Below are 17567 nucleotides of genomic sequence, written 5' to 3' on the forward strand. Positions count from 1 at the left end.
AAGAGGAGTTTAAAGTCTATGATTTTTACTTTGTTTTTAAAGACAAATTTGAACCTCTCTTCCGAACTGTCACGACCAAGTAACATGTCCTGAATTATGTATCATTGAATTGTATTTATTGCCGCATCGGAAATTATTTTTCAGAATATAGTCTGCCATGTTCTAACTACATATAAATATATCTCGTATATTAGCAGTATTACTTTTATAGTATATGACATAACGTTGGATAAGAGTATTATACAATGCTTTGGGGGCCTGACAAACCAAAGCTATAAAAATCACTATCGAATGTTCTTTACAGCAGCCTCAGAGTATTTAGCATGCGTAAAGATGTTAGTATCCTTAATTAGTACGTATTAGTATCACTTAAATTAATACCTTAATTGGCATAGCAGTGCTCAGGCCAACCCACCCTAACCAGAGACACAGCAGGTAAGCAATACTCCAAACGGCAAATAAAAACTGCATCTTAACTCCATATTCCGCCAAATAATTTAATTACAAACACAACCGAACCTTCGTATTAGAGCCAGGTAACCTTCGAATGGTTATTCAAGTCACAGAGCTTTACCTTTTCCCAACTAATTAATATACAGTGATAGCTGCCTGCAGCACCTCAGTGGTGCAGCAGGAAGTGCCGTCCTTGTGACACAGCAATAGCTCCTACTTAGGAAGTGGGGGTCTGCATTAATAACTAGGCTTCCACTCCTTGCATGCCTCAACTGTGAGCAACCCGCTAGTATCATTAAATGCTCTGTACTTTAAGACGGTAACATGTTTGTGTGTGCGAAACCAGGCATATTTTAAACAAAAAATAAATGTTTTTTTTGTGCTGTCTTTAACAAAGCATCTGCTCTCAAAGGAGTCAGTTATTATAATTAAGGGAGACGTTAAACCTGTAGGGATCATTATTGCCTCTGGAAGGTATACAAGTAGGTATACAAGTACAAGTACACGGGATATATACATGTATATACCGACCTCCACTTGGCGAAATGTCTCCTAATGTGTCTTAATTGCTGTGTTGAGCGTATGCATACCTACAGCACACAATTTTGTTTATTATACCATATGAACCTACTGAAAAGTTTAGCTTAATCCTGTATCAGCAACTACTGAAGAAAGGTTTATTTCGCAGGCGAATTATTTCTATATAGATATACAAAACAATGTGAAAAAATAGTAAATTCCAAGCGATTTCTTAATTTCTCACATTATCAAGGAACAATAAAAATAACAAAACAGCAAAAGGCTTATAAGGCCGACATATCACCTCACGGTCACTTCCGACACCTCACCCGTCCCTTAGAATGCGGGTGGGATGGTCAAGGACCTGTCAGACATGGCTTAAATTCGTCCCAGTTTTTATTGATTATATGTGAATATAATTTGCATAATCCTAAACCAATATTCACATTAAAATCGTAACTATTTTTATGAAGCTTGATTCAATTATATTTCTTTGAACCATAGATCTGCTTGATACAACTTTCTCGGCTTTTCGAAAATCAACTGGATGGTTAAAATTTCTCGCATGAATTTCACTGTCAAAACTAAAATGAAGCGATGATGACCAGTGGTCTACTTGGACTTAAAAACACTACAGAAGTGCAAGACCATCTGAAAAAGTATAAACCAACTACTACACTTACGCAAGGTAGCAAGTCAGGAGGCACATGTAAACACACGATCATTCAGCTAGTGGCATTTGCTTATGATTCGGCAAGTTTCACACTTTATCAGAAACATTCGTCTCATTTGTCATGTTAGAGCTATAATTATGGTGTCAAGACTCGCACGCCAACTTTTTTATAGGGGAGAAAAATAATTCTGCAGGAGGGATTGGTACTTTAATATTCAGTGTTTTAAGATAAAACGATGCAGTCACAAGGAGGAAACTACGTCCAGTGAGTACATACCAAATACACAACTTGCACAAAACACAGATTGGAAGCTTCTTTTACCGCAATTTATTTAGCGCTGAATATAATTGAAAATTTGTCTTGTTTTTGTCGGTGTTTGCAACCTGTGATTGTGAATCAAAGGAGGAATCACACCTGCAAGCCAGCACTCAAATAGTTCACAGCTGTAGATCACCGATTGAGTCCTACCTGTCAATAATCTCTGAAGAATCTCTAATAAACCTGCTGTTAACCAACTAATGGCAATTCACTCTCGTGTAACTTATATAATTGAAAATCAATTATCGTAATATAACACCTAAGACTTGCAAATAAGATGTGTAATGGCGTACCTTGCTAAAGTGCTATAGGAAAAGCTAGCAAGCAAAATAAAACAACTAATAATAGGAATCCTAAACCGTGGAATAAGAAACAAGCAATTTATATAAAATGAAAGAAAAAAAATATACTAAAACATAAATATATGTAAAAAAGATGGCGGTGTAATCTATCTCATTACTTGGGCATAAAAGTTAATACATAATTTTGAGAGGGATGTTTTACACTAGCATCAGATAATAGTGCCAAGAGAAGACCCTGGCTGAGTAATCCTGAATAATAGCGCCCATTTAAGCCCAATTTCATAATGTTATCAGGCAGGGAACGAAGACCGGCACGTCTGAGTTATCAGATTCAGACATAACAGAAAATTGCCTCACCCCCGCACCTCCCTCTAATGTGGGAAACGGAGCTTATTAGATATAATCGTAGATGGAGTCGATCTGCCGAGGCAGATTACTGAACCAATTTATCTTGGCAGGTTTACAGAGGACTGGAAGGTAGTACAACCACAATATGCACGCACTCTGGATGATAACATAATAAGTGCCAGACGGGCATACTGGAGCATCTACTAATTCTCGGCCTATTTTTTGGGGTATAATTCCCCTTTAGAAAATATGATGTTATGAACACAAACACACACACACACACACACACTCCCTCATATATATATATATATATATGTCGTGCCGAATATGTAAAACTGGTCAATTAGCAAGAACTCATTTAAAATTAAATCCTTTCTAAAATTTTCTCTTATACGTTTAAAGATATATTTTTTTCATTAATGTTAATGTATAAATTTTTAATTTTGCACCAGAAGAATCTTAGAAAACTTACCTAACCTTATTATAACAAGAACAATTTATTTTAGCCTAACCCAACTAAATATATTTTAGATTTGTTTACAATAATTTAATACTAAACAAACACAGTGAAATATATTTTTTTCGTTAGGTTCAGAATGATTTTGGCGAAATTATTGCATACACAAATTTTCACTTGTCCTATATGGCAAGATGAGCGTTGCTATTTAAGCCAAAATGGCAAGTTCTGCCTATTCGGCACGACATATATATATATATATATATATATATATATATATATATATATATATATATATATATATATATATATATATATATATATATATATATATGTAGTTCTGAATAGGTAAAATTGGTGAGTTAGCAAGACCTCATTTAAAATTAAGTCCTGTCTAAAATTTTCTCTTATACGTTAATGCAAAAATTCATAATTTTGTACCAAAAGTACCTTAGAAAACTTACCTAACCTAATTATAACAACCGCAATATAATTTATCCTAATCCAACTAAATATATTTTAGATAAATTTACAATAATTTAATAATAACAAACAGATTCAGAATGATTTTTGCGAAATTATTGCATACACAAATTTTCGCTTGCCTTATTCGGCACGAAAAGCGTTGCTATTTAAGCGAAAAATCGTGTTTTACCTGTCGGCACGACATATTATATATATAATATATATATATATGTGTAGGCGAATGAATTGTATTAAGCCAGCAAGATTTAACAGTTAGATCACTAGCCTGCTAAATTTAGGACTGGCTTGTGAGACCTTTGCACTCGTGTCTTTATGATCTGACGAGTCATTGATACCTATTTCGAAAGAACGTGAGCTAGATCTTAACATAGACACAGCCATGGTGGTTTGAGATTCACCTGTAAAAACCTGCATTTGTGGCCACAGAGGGACACTTACTATCCTTCCTTGTATATAGAGATGGATGAGTTCAGCTTACTAGGCTTGCATTGTGCAGTGGTTCAAGCAACAGCCTCCTGATTTAGGGACTATCTTGATATAGGTTTGAATCCTGTCCGTTCCGCGGGTTATACATCATACATTAGCGTTGGTTTCAACCAACATAATTTCCTTTTGAATACTGTAGCAGTTTTGGCATTAACTTGCTCTTCATTATTAATAATATTTTAAAGTTCCTTGTTTTCGCTTTATTTGCAAGATTTTAATTTGCCTCAGATTTGTGTTTTTGGACATTTTCTATATTAATTAAAAAATCATGATTTTTATTTTCACAGCCATAGAAAACCTCTTCATTAAACCGTTCTTTCTTATTTTTCACCTTGCTCTTGCCTTTAATTTCCTACTTTTACATACTCTCCCAAATTCGTTTATCAACCATTACAACTTTTCCGAATCTCCCTAAAGAACCGTGTCATTGGCAATGGAAAGGTCCTTCCATTTCCTCCGTTCCCCCAATAATTTCTTATATCTTACCATCTCTCCTTTAATTTTATGACATCAATTCTCTTTTGCCTACCGATGGCATTCTCCTTGCACCCCATCTACCAGTTACACTCACCTGGAGTTAACCTGGAGAGGGTTTCGGAGGGCAACGCCCCCGCGGCCCGGTCTGAGACCAGGCCTCACTCTATCTGCCTCCAAATAATTATTTGATATATCTGTCGCCACTCCCATAAACATGCACATCCAGAATTCTGCCCATCAACCTTTTATTTACAATACTTACTCCTACGAACTGTCATCACGCCCTGTATCGTATCTCGTATATCTAAAGTTAATATTTTCTATTGCCAAATCTCTTTCGAATCATAGTTCAATTAGATGTTCCCATTATCATTAATCCCTGACTCTCCAGACTAGCCTACTACACCACTTACAACAGGTTCCCAACAACAATTATTTTCTCACCTGGTTCTAAACTCCTTACTCACTTAACACCTTCCAATATCTCTCTCGCTCCTCTACACTCCTCTCTTACCCAGGTGCATAAACACTTATTAAATTGATAATTTAATATTGCCTATAGGATATTTAATGTCGATGCAAAATGGTGCGCATAAGAGCCTATTTGTTTATTACGCTTTCCTAGTTGTAATTACATAAGCAGAGCCACGTTCTTGAATTCTCTCGTTCAGTGTTGGTAGATCAAACGAGCTCTCGGTGTACCGCCTTCAGCTTTTGTTGCTACATTACCAGAACTATGTTTGTGGTGTTCAGTCTTCAGTGATTATAGTTCAATGATCAGAACTATTGTGGCATGCAAAGAGTACGTAACCTTTATTCGGCGCATGTACACACCCTCACTGACAGGCTATCTCCCCCAGCCAGCGAACAAGGGGCTAAGGGTTGACGATGGGGCCCCGTCGTTCAATCAGTACCCAGGTTCCAGCCAATGAGAAGATGGTTTTGGCAATCGCAGAGGTGATGTGGGTACCACTCACCCGTCTACCCTTGTCATTCCCATTCTAGAGCTGGTTGAAGCACGGTCTGCTCTCTAGTGGCTTTTATTCTGCCTTGCTTACCGTTGAGTGCACTAATACCTATTGTTGTACATAGTGTATATAGTATACATACTTCTGTTCTAAATTGGTGAAGGATAATACAAGTCAAAAGTTTTTCTGCTGTGCTTATTTTGCCCCCTTTACACCCAGGATAACAGGCCTTTGGGACTCCTGGGTTGTAACAACTATGCTAATGTGACCCTTTAATGTCTGTAGCAATAATTCCAGAGATAGGTTTGTCTTCAGTGTTTGTAGCTATAATTAAAAAGTTTCGCTTGTCTTCAGTGTTTGTTACAGGAACAGACCTACGCTCGTGGTGTATCGTCTAAATTAGTAATATGTCACCCTCAGTCAGGCTACAAATCATTACACGGGATTTTCAGTAAAATATTTAGTACTAAGTGAACAGGAACATATGTCTTCTGCTGGGGATTCGAACCCGAGACCTTTCAGGTGGGAGCTGATTACACTCACCACTTTGATGGATTTCTCTAGATCTGCTCGTTTCTGTGTTTTATCCTCGAATCCCAGTATTTGGGACGAGACAAGGATATACCCGTGTTCGATTTAGACATTAATATGCACTTTGTGACCCGTATAATACAAAAAGTCTAACCACGCCTCTAGTCTCCACCCAGTCAATGACAATCAACCAACCACAGAAATGATCCTACCTTCACGTCCATTTGCGCTCCTCCCACTTGCCAGGAACTGCATTGCAGTCTGAAATAAAGAAGCCTATTAAAAATGAATAAAAGCAATTGCCTTAGTTGTTACTATATTTGCCAGTCGTTTCCATGCTGATATCGCAGCTGTGCGATACTGCAGGTGTTATAGGTTGGATAATGGGGTTATATTAAACCTATAATGAACGCAGTGTGTGCATCAATTCAATAACAATGCTGCAATCTCAGCTGTGCTTAATTAACATGCACGTCACTTATTCAGACAACCTGTTAATGTAGACTAACATCTTCCAAACACACTAGACATTTCTTGCTTTATTGGCGCTGCTAAATGCAACGGGACTTCGAATCATATAGAAGAAAGATAAGAGCATTTATACTTAAAATGATTTTTAGAATTAAGTGTTATTGTCTGGTGCTTGTAAAGTAATGACTTACGCTCTATTGTAGGATTTTAGTTTATCTTGTATGCCTATCATGTTCTTAAATTCTCAATCTTTGCATGATGTAATAAATGGAATTTCTCCTTAGTGTATGTCATACAGTAGTCAGTAGGCCACTGGAAGACGTGGCTTGTATCAGCTCGGAGGCTCGATGTTTCTTTTATGAATGTCACTCTCAAACAGATTCAAGTATCGTCTGCAAAAGATGATACAGAGCCATGGTTTATTTTTCTGTCTGTGTCGGATATGAGAATGAGAAAGAAAAGTCGGGCGAGTACCGTGTGTGCCCTGGGAACATACATATAATATATATATAAACTTATGTCTATGGGGAAGTGGAACAGAATTCTACCTCCGTAAGCCATGCGTGTCGTAATGAGGCGACTAAAATGCCGGGAGCAAGAGGGTAGTAACCCCTTCTGTATACATTACTCACGTTATTCCTTTATGGGCCTCCCTGCCTCGGTGGGATACGGCCAGTTTGCTGAAAGAAGAAGATATACAGTAGACCGTTATATTACACCAATTTATTTGCCATGTTTTGGTTATTGCACTATTAAAAAATTGCAGCACAGTTTTACACAACACTTCGTGCGGAAAAAAATTCCCCACCTTAAAAGCTGCCGCCTTGTTTTGGGCCAGCGGGGAAGACCTGCCAACCCCTGCCACCACTGACACTCCCGCCACCACCATACAAGCCTTCGTGAATATGTGTTCAGTTTCATTCTGTCTTAGGAGCTAGCTGCGTTTGTGAATTGCGTTTTGATCTTTTAATTACAGTATCTTGTGTCTGCCAAGCAATCATGGCACCCAGTAGGCATACCAGTATTGCTGAAAGTGACAAAAAAATAAAAGGTATAAGCGTTAAAATCTCTGAAAGAGTTAACGAGAAAATAGAGGTATTTGACGAGATAAGAAACATAAGAAACATAAGAAAGGAGGATCACTGCAGCAGGCCTGTTGGCCCATTCTCGGCAGGTCCTTTACTCAAGCAAGAAGCTTTGATAAATCTGTGATGAACATAAGAAACATAAGAAAGGAGGATCACTGCAGCAAAAAGGAGGATCACTGCAGCAAAAAAGGAGGATCACTGCAGCAAGAAAGGAGGATCACTGCAGCAAGAAAGGAGGATCACTGCAGCAAGAGAGGAGGATCACTGCAGCAGAAAGGAGGATCACTGCAGCAAGAAAGGAGGATCACTGCAGCAAGAAAGGAGGATCACTGCAGCAGAAAGGAGGATCAATGCAGCAGAAAGGAGGATCACTGCAGCAGAAAGGAGGATCACTGCAGCAGAAAGGAGGATCACTGCAGCAGAAAGGAGGATCACTGCAGCAATGAAAGGAGGATCACTGCAGCAAGAAAGGAGGATCACTGCAGCAAGAAAGGAGGATCACTGCAGCAGAAAGGAGGATCACTGCAGCAAGAAAGGAGGATCACTGCAGCAGAAAGGAGGATCACTGCAGCAAGAAAGGAGGATCACTGCAGCAAAGAAAGGAGGATCACTGCAGCAAGAAAGGAGGATCACTGCAGCAAGAAATGAGGATCACTGCAGCAAAGAAAGGAGGATCACTGCAGCAAGAAAGGAGGATCACTGCAGCAAGAAAGGAGGATCACTGCAGCAAAGAAAGGAGGATCACTGCAGCAAGAAAGGAGGATCACTGCAGCAAGAAAGGAGGATCACTGCAGCAAGAAAGGAGGATCACTGCAGCAAAGAAAGGAGGATCACTGCAGCAAAGAAAGGAGGATCACTGCAGCAAGAAAGGAGGATCACTGCAGCAAGAAAGGAGGATCACTGCAGCAAAGAAAGGAGGATCACTGCAGCAAAGAAAGGAGGATCACTGCAGCAAGAAAGGAGGATCACTGCAGCAAGAAAGGAGGATCACTGCAGCAAGAAAGGAGGATCACTGCAGCAAGAAAGGAGGATCACTGCAGCAAAGAAAGATCACTGCAGCAAAAAAGGAGGATCACTGCAGCAAGAAAGGAGGATCACTGCAGCAAAAAAGGAGGATCACTGCAGCAAAAAAGGAGGATCACTGCAGCAAAAAAGGAGGATAGCATGTGGCCGTAATGAAGCGTCACTGCAATTAAAAAGAATGAGGTACATATATGAGTGTGTGATGACTGACTGATTTACTGACTGACTTGACTGATTTACTGACTGGCTTGACTGATTTATTGACTGATTTGACTGAATTACTGACTATATATATTATCTGAAGGAGGGGTGTTAATGTCGCATTTTTATAACTGTAGTGTAAACACGCCTCTGACAAGACAGTGATGGAGTGAATGATGAAAGTTTTTCTTTTCGGGCCACCCTGCCTTGGTGGGAAGCGGCCAATGTGTTAATAAAAAATAATATAATATAATATATATATATATATATATATATATATATATATATATATATATATATATATATATATATATATATATGTATGTATATTTTATTATTTTTTTTTATTATCACACTGGCCGATTCCCACCAAGGCAGGGTGGCCCGAGAAAGAAAAACTTTCACCAACATTCACTCCATCACTGTCGTGCCAGAAGGGTGCTTTACACTACAGTTTTTAAACTGCAACATTAACACCCCTCCATCAGAGTGCAGGCACTGTACTTCCCATCTCCAGGACTCAAGTCCGGCCTGCCGGTTTCCCTGAACCCCTTCATAAATGTTACTTTGCTCACACTCCAACAGCACGTCAAGTATTAAAAACCATTTGTCTCCATTCACTCCTATCAAACACGCTCATGCATACCTGCTGGAAGTCCAAGCCCCTCGCACACAAAACCTCCTTTACCCCCTCTCTCCAACCTTTCCTAGGCCGACCCCTACCCCGCCTTCCTTCCACTACAGACTGATACACTCTTGAAGTCATTCTGTTTCGCTCCATTCTCTCTACATGTCCGAACCACCTCAACAACCCTTCCTCAGCCCTCTGGACAACAGTTTTGGTAATCCCGCACCTCCTCCTAACTTCCAAACTACGAACTCTCTGCATTATATTCACACCACACATTGCCCTCAGACATGACATCTCCACTGCCTCCAGCCTTCTCCTCGCTGCAACATTCATCACCCATGCTTCACACCCATATAAGAGCGTTGGTAAAACTATACTCTCATACATTCCCCTCTTTGCCTCCAAGGACAAAGTTCTTTGTCTCCACAGACTCCTAAGTGCACCACTCACTCTTTTTCCCTCATCAATTCTATGATTCACCTCATCTTTCATAGACCCATCCGCTGACATGTCCACTCCCAAATATCTGAATACATTCACCTCCTCCATACTCTCTCCCTCCAATCTGATATTCAATCTTTCATCACCTAATCTTTTTGTTATCCTCATAACCTTACTCTTTCCTGTATTCACCTTTAATTTTCTTCTTTTGCACACCCTACCAAATTCATCCACCAATCTCTGCAACTTCTCTTCAGAATCTCCCAAGAGCACAGTGTCATCAGCAAAGAGCAGCTGTGACAACTCCCACTTTGTGTGTGATTCTTTATCTTTTAACTCCACGCCTCTTGTCAAGACCCTCGCATTTACTTCTCTTACAACCCCATCTATAAATATATTAAACAACCACGGTGACATCACACATCCTTGTCTAAGGCCTACTTTTACTGGGAAATAATTTCCCTCTTTCCTACATACTCTAACTTGAGCCTCACTATCCTCGTAAAAACTCTTCACTGCTTTCAGTAACCTACCTCCTACACCATACACTTGCAACATCTGCCACATTGCCCCCCCCTATCCACCCTGTCATACGCCTTTTCCAAATCCATAAATGCCACAAAGACCTCTTTAGCCTTTTCTAAATACTGTTCACTTATATGTTTCACTGTAAACACCTGGTCCACACACCCCCTACCTTTCCTAAAGCCTCCTTGTTCATCTGCTATCCTATTCTCCGTCTTACTCTTAATTCTTTCAATAATAACTCTACCATACACTTTACCAGGTATACTCAGCAGACTTATCCCCCTATAATTTTTGCACTCTCTTTTATCCCCTTTGCCTTTATACAAAGGAACTATGCATGCTCTCTGCCAATCCCTAGGTACCTTACCCTCTTCCATACATTTATTAAATAATTGCACCAACCACTCCAAAACTATATCCCCACCTGCTTTTAACATTTCTATCTTTATCCCATCAATCCCGGCTGCCTTACCCCCTTTCATTTTACCTACTGCCTCACGAACTTCCCCCACACTCACAACTGGCTCTTCCTCACTCCTACAAGATGTTATTCCTCCTTGCCCTATACACGAAATCACAGCTTCCCTATCTTCATCAACATTTACAATTCCTCAAAATATTCCCTCCATCTTCCCAATACCTCTAACTCTCCATTTAATAACTCTCCTCTCCTATTTTTAACTGACAAATCCATTTGTTCTCTAGGCTTTCTTAACTTGTTAATCTCACTCCAAAACTTTTTCTTATTTTCAACAAAATTTGTTGATAACATCTCACCCACTCTCTCATTTGCTCTCTTTTTACATTTTTTCACCACTCTCTTAACCTCTCTCTTGTTCTCCATATACTCTTCCCTCCTTGCATCACTTCTACTTTGTAAAAACTTCTCATATGCTAACTTTTTCTCCCTTACTACTCTCTTTACATCATCATTCCACCAATCGCTCCTCTTCCCTCCCGCACCCACTTTCCTGTAACCACAAACTTCTGCTGAACACTCTAACACTACATTTTTAAACCTACCCCATACCTCTTCGACCCCATTGCCTATGCTCTCATTAGCCCATCTATCCTCCAATAGCTGTTTATATCTTACCCTAACTGCCTCCTCTTTTAGTTTATAAACCTTCACCTCTCTCTTCCCTGATGCTTCTATTCTCCTTGTATCCCATCTACCTTTTACTCTCAGTGTAGCTACAACTAGAAAGTGATCTGATATATCTGTGGCCCCTCTATAAACATGTACATCCTGAAGTCTACTCAACAGTCTTTTATCTACCAATACATAATCCAACAAACTACTGTCATTTCGCCCTACATCATATCTTGTATACTTATTTATCCTCTTTTTCTTAAAATATGCATTACCTATAACTAAACCCCTTTCTATACAAAGTTCAATCAAAGGGCTCCCATTATCATTTACACCTGGCACCCCAAACTTACCTACCACACCCTCTCTAAAAGTTTCTCCTACTTTAGCATTCAGGTCCCCTACCACAATTACTCTCTCACTTGGTTCAAAGGCTCCTATACATTCACTTAACATCTCCCAAAATCTCTCTCCTCTGCATTCCTCTCTTCTCCAGGTGCATACACGCTTATTATGACCCACTTCTCGCATCCAACCTTTACTTTAATCCACATAATTCTTGAATTTACACATTCATATTCTCTTTTCTCCTTCCATAACTGATCATTTAACATTACTGCTACCCCTTCCTTTGCTCTAACTCTCTCAGATACTCCAGATTTAACCCCATTTATTTCCCCCCACTGAAACTCTCCTACCCCCTTCAGCTTTGTTTCGCTTAGGGCCAGGACATCCAACTTCTTTTCATTCATAACATCAGCAATCATCTGTTTCTTGTCATCCGCACTACATCCACGCACATTTAAGCATCCCAGTTTTATAAAGCTTTTCTTCTTCTCTTTTTTAGTAAGTGTCTACAGGAGAAGGGGTTACTAGCCCATTGCTCCCGGCATTTTAGTCGCCTCATACGACACGCATGGCTTACGGAGGAAAGATTCTTTTCCATTTCCCCATGGACAATAGAAGAAATAAAGAAGAACAAGAGCTATTTAGAAAAAGGAGAAAAACCTAGATGTATGTATATATATATATGCATGTGCGTGTCTGTGAAGTGTGACCAAAGTGTAAGTAGGAGTAGCAAGATATCCCTGTTATCTAGCGTGTTTATGAGACAGAAAAAGAAACCAGCAATCCTACCATCATGCAAAACAGTTACAGGTTTCTGTTTCACAGTCATCTGGCAGGACGGTAGTACTTCCCTGGGTGGTTGCTGTCTACCAACCTACTACCTACAATATATATATATATATATATATATATATATATATATATATATATATATATATATATATATATATATATATATATATATGCAATAAGATCACAGTAGACAGGTGATTTCAGAATATGCAAAATAACCACTGTGAAAGAATAGAGAAATTCCAAGCGTTTTCGTGACAACTCACGAAAGCACTTGGAATATATATATATATATATATATATATATATATATATATATATATATATATATATATTCTTAAACCTTTTTGTACTATATTATTTAATAATATAAACCTATGGGTAAAAAAGAGTGAGAAGATGGGGTGGTAGAGGAAGTGGAATATTCAAGCGGGTTCAGGAAGAAATCCAAATATTCTTCCTTGAAGCCTTTTTATCCACTTCTCCGAGGCTATGGGTCCCACAATTTACACCAGAGGTGGACCCCATCCTATATATATATATATATATATATATATATATATATATATATATATATATATATATATATATATATATATATATATATATATATATATATATATCAATAACCCTGCACTAGCCAAGATGTCGAACCCATGCTGTTTTGGCCCGCCTCATGGTGGGCAAAAATGTTTGACACTTTAGACCACACAATCCTTAACAATGGTACATCCAGCCAAGCTAGATGTTATTGATCAATACCACTCGTTTCGTGGGTACAGTAATATAACATACAGCCTGAGTTCTTCCAGTCGTGCTTGAAACATTTCTTAGAAATCTTGGTCCAATTTGCCATAATACAATAGAATCACGCAGTAGCTGCAGATTTGTCGACTGCGCATTTATACTGTGAATCACCGTCTCCACCACATCCTAAAGGTTTACGTGAAATTCTGACCCTACCATTAATATATCACAATAGAAATCACGATTCGTCAGACCAAGCGACATTTTTCCTATTTTCAGTTGTCCAGTTTTGATAAGCCTGTTCCCATTGTAGCCTCAATTTCTTGTTCTTAGCTGATAGCTAAGAACAGCGTCTCTGAACGCAAAACACGTCGAGGTACGGAGTGTTTTGTGTTCAGAGATGCTCTTCTGTATACCATTGTTGTGATGCGTGGTTACTGGAGCTACTGTCACCTTCCGGTCAGATTAAACCAGTCTTGTGATTCTCCTCTGACCCCTCTTATTATCAGGGCATTATCGCCCACAGAACTGTTGCTCACTGAATGTTTCGTGTTTTACACACCATTCTCTGTAAACTCTAAAAACTGTTGTGCGTGAAAATCAAAGATCAGCACTTTCTGAGATACATTCCGTCTAGCACCAATAGTTATTTTACGGCCAAAGTTACTTAGATCAATTTTATTCCCCATTCTCATCCTCAGTCTGGATAACAACTCAATTTCATGACCGTGTCTGCATGCTTTTAGGCAATGAGGAGCTGCCACGTGATTAGCTAATTAGATATTTGCATACACTTATAGCGTATAGGTGTACTTAATGAAGTATCCACTGAATGTGTATGTGTTTATATGTGTGCGTGTGTGTGTGCGTGTTATTAAAAACATTTAATAAAAACGATTGTGGAATCAATAGGAAAAAATTAAAATTTTATAAATACAATAATTTTCAGAATATAGGATAAGCAAAAGATAATATGACGGAAAATGTGAACGGACATGGACAAAGGAACCTTTGAAGAAAGAAAGAGTAGAAAATGTAGTCAATATTCTGGAAATGAGAGTGGCTTGGCGTTCATCAGGAGCGGCGGGGGTCGTGCAAGGGGTCGTGTAGAGGTCGTGCGTGGGTCGTGTGGGAGGTGTGAGCCCAGGTAACCTCGTCCTCACATCAGCCTCTCTGCTCACTCACAGCTAAATGGAAACACTCGGCAGATATCTGCCAATCAGACCGCTGAGTTCACCACCAGTAAGTCAGCAGTCGCTGCTGCAGAAGCCTTCCACAGTGTCATCAACAAACCCATCTTCATGTGTTCTAACGGAACACCAGGGTGAATAACACACTTGCAGAACCTTGGTATCTTTATTTAAGAGACGTGCAACAAGCTTCATCAGTGATCAGACTTTTACAGTGTCTCAGTGTTGCAATCCAAAGGGAAAATGATTTTTGCTTTTTTAGTTCCCACCCAGCTTCCGGGATGTGCCAATTAGATTATTCCTTACCTGACAGAAGTGCACTTGTGTCTGATTCATCATTTTGTAAATATTTTAGACCATTGATGAAATGATACCTGTCTGACGAAGCAACACTATTGAATCTTGGTACAAAGGATACCTTATACAATCTATATTGCTAAAATCTGGCCTTATTCTATACCGAGCGAATTAGCTAGCGACATTAATACACGTGCAGGATGTTGTTTTATTCGTCAGGAAACAGGATAAGTGTTTCCTGACAGTGGTCTGAATAAAAAAATGGCCTATTACTATCTGCGTATCACTGTATAGACACATGGAAGTTTACTTAAGCCCTTTTGTATCAGATTAAAGACAATTCAGACAATTCATCCAAGTGTATAATCTCGTAGTTTGGCGACTAATTCTTGTCGTTCTTCTCAATATCCTTCAGCATTCATTGCCTTACGGCGTACCCCTGAGAGGAACATAAATGTACCTTAAAAAAAGTTTTCTAAGTCGTTTTTCAGCCTCAGCGCCTGTGTTCGATGTAATTTATAAATTATATATAATGCTACTCTGATGATCTATCTTTCAATTATGAAACGTCAACAACCCATTTACAACTATATTTTTAATCTGATAAATGTATATATAGTTTATCTCCATGGAGACACGATTTTAAAATTACATCTGATGAGTCAGATGTGAATGTGAATTACTGCGCTGAGAGAGAACAGAGGTACATAAATAACTTGCACAGAGAAGAGAGGGGCTTACGACGACGTTTCGGTCCGACTTGGACCATGTGTGACTTTGTAGATGGTCCCAATCGGACCGAAACGTCGTCGTAAGCTCCTCTCTTCTATGTACGGGTTATTTGTGTATCGTTCCAGTCACGGTATTGTGCCTTTTTTGCTATTTAGAGAACAGAGGAAGTGTGAGTGTAGAGGCGTGTCAGAAGACACTGTGGTAAAGCATTGATGGAAGTTGCTGTTTACAAGCAGCATAACAAGCAAACCATGAATTACGAGTGAGAGTTGCAATGGATTTTCACGTCAACATGCGTAACATCCCACATCTGACCACACATAAATATATGTGAATAGATGTGCTAGCAGATATGCAAATATACACATGAATATGCGCACAAAAGCCTTCATATAAATATATGCTAATGTACTCTCATATGAAGATATATAAATCTAGTTGTGGAGGCGTGTGACTGCTCGTGAAGCGCCTACTTACGAGCTAGTAATAAAATCTCTCAATACCGGCATGTAAACATGCACAGCCTCACACGCATTCCATTCCAAAGTAAAAAAAAAATATTACAACGTTGAAAAACTGAAGGTGATCAGATGAATTATTCTTCACTTTTGGCACAGATTCTAAAGATTCCAAGTTTTAAAACTATTTTGTTCTAGTGACAAATTTGCCCATATACAAAAGAAGCCTAATCGTTAGTATCCTGGCCGTACTAAGACAGCCATTAAATATTGACGCTGTATCGGCCACTTAATATTGAAGACATTCAGAAGAGGTAAACTGAAATTTATTTAACTTGATTTAACAAGAATGAAAAGTTCACACTGTATTACATAAAATGGGCAAATCTACACTTACACACTTGAACTTCACACTCTGATGTAGTTGAATTACAAGGCAGCCATTTTTCTTATCGTTAGAAGCAACGGCTCTAAGGTTTTTGGAAGCTGTCAGAGCTATTCCTGGATGCTGGGAATGTATCTTGCACCATAATACGCCAAGTATTCCAAGAATCTAGCCCTAGTTACCGTACAAAAGCATTTAAAATTTGAAACCGGGTTATTAGCAAAATAAAATTGGAAAACTGAAACTAGAGAAGAAAAGAAGAAAAATTCAGGTAACCACTTAAATATCCCCTCTTCGGGGATACCCTGAAATCATCACAACCCCATGAAAAAAGTAAAAGGAAATACTCAGGGGAAAAAAAAGCCCTTGGCACTAATAATATGAAAATGGAGGAAGTGATCGAATTTCTTTTCACATGACCAGAGGGAAAGCACTTACAGGACAATACACATTTTTCTCTTGCTCTTATGACGAAAACATGATAAGTGCAGATCGAGAACATGAACATGACATACACTATACTTCTACGCACAGCCAAAGTCTAACACATGTCTAGTTGTTAAACTATATATTAATATAATACTGTACAATCATCTGTTGAAAGCTGCGTACTACAGAAAAATGTGATCTATAATTTACATACAGGAAGAACTAAAATTTTGATATAAAATGCATCAGCATTTAGTTCATTAAGAAGGCAGAGGAAAACAAATGAGTATTAAAAGGTTCCTCCAGATTATCTTGTTTGTGTTGTCATGGTAATGAGGTGCTCAGCATGCGCTACTAATCACCGTCCTCGTCCCCCCTCGCCTATATATTCTGGCTCCCTCACTCTGTGTTAGTGTGACTTTGTAAATGATCCAAATCAGACCGAAACGTCGTCGTAAGCTTCTGTCCCCAATGTGCAGGATATTTGTGTATTAGGGTCACCGCTTGTGGACAAATTATTCAAGTCACAGTCTATGTTTCTTAACTGTTCTTAAATTATCCAAACTTTGGTGATAATGAGAACTAACAGTGCAATTAGAACTTTTGTTTCCCCAGCTTAAAGTATAGAGCTTACTGGTAATTATTGCAAATAAAGTCTAAATAAATGAATAAAGCTTTCTTCACTGAAGGTTTC

This window comes from Cherax quadricarinatus, chromosome 5 (assembly GCF_038502225.1).
Source record: "Cherax quadricarinatus isolate ZL_2023a chromosome 5, ASM3850222v1, whole genome shotgun sequence".
In the NCBI taxonomy this organism is placed as follows: Eukaryota; Metazoa; Arthropoda; class Malacostraca; order Decapoda; family Parastacidae; genus Cherax; species Cherax quadricarinatus.